The sequence below is a fragment of the Pseudophryne corroboree genome, chromosome 7 (genome assembly GCF_028390025.1).
Source record: "Pseudophryne corroboree isolate aPseCor3 chromosome 7, aPseCor3.hap2, whole genome shotgun sequence".
Classification (NCBI taxonomy): domain Eukaryota; kingdom Metazoa; phylum Chordata; class Amphibia; order Anura; family Myobatrachidae; genus Pseudophryne; species Pseudophryne corroboree.
Window position 1 is genome coordinate 296,357,690 of NC_086450.1, and position 4,657 is coordinate 296,362,346.

Genomic DNA, 4,657 nt, shown 5'->3' on the forward strand with positions numbered 1-4,657 from the left:
CCCATCTAGGAGTGGCACTGCAGTGTCACGCAGGATGGCCCTTCCAAAAAACACTCCCCAAACAGCACATGACGCAAAGAAAAAAAGAGGCGCAATGAGGTAGCTGTGTGAGTAAGCTAAGCGACCCTAGTTGCCGACACAAACACCTGGCCCATCTAGGAGTGGCACTGCAGTGTCACGCAGGATGGCCCTTCCAAAAAACACTCCCCAAACAGCACATGACGCAAAGAAAAAAAGAGGCGCAATGAGGTAGCTGTGTGAGTAAGCTAAGCAACCCTAGTGGCCGACACAAACACCTGGCCCATCTAGGAGTGGCACTGCAGTGTCACGCAGGATGGCCCTTCCAAAAAACACCCCCCAAACAGCACATGACGCAAAGAAAAAAAGAGGCGCAATGAGGTAGCTGTGTGAGTAAGCTAAGCGACCCTAGTGGCCGACACAAACACCTGGCCCATCTAGGAGTGGCACTGCAGTGTCACGCAGGATGGCCCTTCCAAAAAACACTCCCCAAACAGCACATGACGCAAAGAAAAATTAAAGAAAAAAGAGGTGCAAGATGGAATTGTCCTTGGGCCCTCCCACCCACCCTTATGTTGTATAAACAGGACATGCACACTTTAACCAACCCATCATTTCAGTGACAGGGTCTGCCACACGACTGTGACTGAAATGACGGGTTGGTTTGGACCCCCACCAAAAAAGAAGCAATTAATCTATCCTTGCACAAACTGGCTCTACAGAGGTAAGATGTCCACCTCATCATCATCCTCCGATATATCACCGTGTACATCCCCCTCCTCACAGATTATCAATTCGTCCCCACTGGAATCCACCATCTCAGCTCCCTGTGTACTACTTTGTGGAGGCAATTGCTGCTGGTCAATGTCTCCACGGAGGAATTGATTATAATTCATTTTAATGAACATCATCTTCTCCACATTTTCTGGAAGTAACCTCGTACGCCGATTGCTGACAAGGTGAGCGGCGGCACTAAACACTCTTTCGGAGTACACACTTGTGGGAGGGCAACTTAGGTAGAATAAAGCCAGTTTGTGCAAGGGCCTCCAAATTGCCTCTTTTTCCTGCCAGTATAAGTACGGACTGTCTGACGTGCCTACTTGGATGCGGTCACTCATATAATCCTCCACCATTCTTTCAATGGGGAGAGAATCATATGCAGTGACAATAGACGACATGTCCGTAATCGTTGGCAGGTCCTTCAGTCCGGACCAGATGTCAGCATCAGCAGTCGCTCCAGACTGCCCTGCATCACCGCCAGCGGGTGGGCTCGGAATTCTGAGCCTTTTCCTCGCACCCCCAGTTGCGGGAGAATGTGAAGGAGGAGATGTTGACAGGTCGCGTTCCGCTTGACTTGACAATTTTCTCACCAGCAGGTCTTTGAACCCCAGCAGACTTGTGTCTGCCGGAAAGAGAGATCCAAGGTAGGTTTTAAATCTAGGATCGAGCACGGTGGCCAAAATGTAGTGATCTGATTTCAACAGATTAACTACCCGTGAATCCTTGTTAAGCGAATTAAGGGCTCCATCCACAAGTCCCACATGCCTAGCGGAATCGCTCCGTGTTAGCTCCTCCTTCAATGTCTCCAGCTTCTTCTGCAAAAGCCTGATGAGGGGAATGACCTGACTCAGGCTGGCAGTGTCTGAACTGACTTCACGTGTGGCAAGTTCAAAGGGCAGCAGAACCTTGCACAACGTTGAAATCATTCTCCACTGCGCTTGAGACAGGTGCATTCCACCTCCTATATCGTGCTCAATTGTATAGGCTTGAATGGCCTTTTGCTGCTCCTCCAACCTCTGAAGCATATATAGGGTTGAATTCCACCTCGTTACCACTTCTTGCTTCAGATGATGGCAGGGCAGGTTCAGGCGTTTTTGGTGGTGCTCCAGTCTTCTGTACGTGGTGCCTGTACGCCGAAAGTGTACCGCAATTCTTCTGGCCACCGACAGCATCTCTTGCACGCCCCTCTCGTTTTTTAAAAAATTCTGCACCACCAAATTCAAGGTATGTGCAAAACATGGGACGTGCTGGAATTTGCCCATATTTAATGCACACACAATATTGCTGGCGTTGTCCGATGCCACAAATCCACAGGAGAGTCCAATTGGGGTAAGCCATTCCGCAATGATCTTCCTCAGTTGCCGTAAGAGGTTTTCAGCTGTGTGCGTATTCTGGAAACCGGTGATACAAAGCGTAGCCTGCCTAGGAAAGAGTTGGCGTTTGCGAGATGCTGCTACTGGTGCCGCCGCTGCTGTTCTTGCGGCGGGAGTCCATACATCTACCCAGTGGGCTGTCACAGTCATATAGTCCTGACCCTGCCCTGCTCCACTTGTCCACATGTCCGTGGTTAAGTGGACATTGGGTACAACTGCATTTTTTAGGACACTGGTGAGTCTTTTTCTGACGTCCGTGTACATTCTCGGTATCGCCTGCCTAGAGAAGTGGAACCTAGATGGTATTTGGTAACGGGGGCACACTACCTCAAGAAATTGTCTAGTTCCCTGTGAACTAACAGCGGATACCGGACGCACGTCTAACACCAACATAGTTGTCAAGGCCTCAGTTATCTGCTTTGCAACAGGATGACTGCTGTGATATTTCATCTTCCTCGCAAAGGACTGTTGGACAGTCAATTGCTTACTGGAAGTAGTACAAGTGGTCTTCCGACTTCTCCTCTGGGATGACCATCGACTCCCAGCAGCAACAACAGCAGCGCCAGCAGCAGTAGGCGTTACACGCAAGGATGCATCGGAGGAATCCCAGGCAGGAGAGGACTCGTCAGAATTGCCAGTGACATGGCCTGCAGGACTATTGGCATTCCTGGGGAAGGCGGAAATTGACACTGAGGGAGTTGGTGGGGTGGTTTGCGTGAGCTTGGTTACAAGAGGAAGGGATTTACTGGTCAGTGGACTGCTTCCGCTGTCGCCCAAAGTTTTTGAACTTGTCACTGACTTATTATGAATGCGCTGCAGGTGACGTATAAGGGAGGATGTTCCGAGGTGGTTAACGTCCTTACCCCTACTTATTACAGCTTGACAAAGGCAACACACGGCTTGACAAATGTTGTCCGCATTTCTGTTGAAATACTTCCACACCGAAGAGCTGATTTTTTTGGTATTTTGACCAGGCATGTCAATGGCCATATTCCTCCCACGGACAACAGGTGTCTCCCCGGGTGCCTGACTTAAACAAACCACCTCACCATCAGAATCCTCCTGGTCAATTTCCTCCCCAGCGCCAGCAACACCCATATCCTCCTCGTCCTGGTGTACTTCAACACTGACATCTTCAATCTGACTATTAGGAACTGGACTGCGGGTGCTCCTTCCAGCACTTGCAGGGGGCGTGCAAATGGTGGAAGGCGCATGCTCTTCACGTCCAGTGTTGGGAAGGTCAGGCATCGCAACCGACACAATTGGACTCTCCTTGTGGATTTGTGATTTCGAAGAACGCACAGTTCTTTGCTGTGCTTTTGCCAGCTTAAGTCTTTTCATTTTTCTAGCGAGAGGCTGAGTGCTTCCATCCTCATGTGAAGCTGAACCACTAGCCATGAACATAGGCCAGGGCCTCAGCCGTTCCTATCCACTCCGTGTGGTAAATGGCATATTGGCAAGTTTACGCTTCTCCTCCGACGATTTTATTTTAGATTTTTGAGTCCTTTTTTTACTGATATTTTGTGTTTTGGATTTTACATGCTCTGTACTATGACATTGGGCATCGGCCTTGGCAGACGACGTTGCTGGCATTTCATCGTCTCGGCCATGACTAGTGGCAGCAGCTTCAGCACGAGGTGGAAGTGGATCTTGATCTTTCCCTATTTTTGGAACCTCAACATTTTTGTTCTCCATATTTTAATAGGCACAACTAAAAGGCACCTCAGGTAAACAATGGAGATGGAAGGATACTAGTATACTTTATGGATGATGAGCGACTGCCGACACAGAGGTAGCTACAGTCGTGGACTACCGTACTGTGTCTGCTGCTAATATAGACTGGATGATAATGAGATAAAATTAAAATATATATATATCACACTAGTACTGCAGCCGGACAGGTATATATTATGTAATGACGGACCTGCTGGACACTGTCTGTCAGCACTGCAGACTCCTAAAGTAAGCTACTAGTATCAAGAAGATAGAAAAAAAAACCACGGGTAGGTGGTATACAATTATGGATGGACCAGCGACTGCCGACACAGAGGTAACTACAGCCGTGGACTACCGTACTGTGTCTGCTGCTAATATAGACTGGATGATAATGAGATAAAATTAAAAAATATATATATATCACACTAGTACTGCAGCCGGACAGGTATATATTATGTAATGACGGACCTGCTGGACACTGTCTGTCAGCACTGCAGACTCCTAAAGTAAGCTACTAGTATCAAGAAGATAGAAAAAAAAAACACGGGTAGGTGGTATACAATTATGGATGGACCAGCGACTGCCGACACAGAGGTAGCTACAGCCGTGGACTACCATACTGTGTCTGCTGCTAATATAGACTGGATGATAATGAGATAAAATTAAAATATATATATATATCACACTAGTACTGCAGCCGGACAGGTATATATTATGTAATGACGGACCTGCTGGACACTGTCTGTCAGCACTGCAGACTCCTAAAGTAA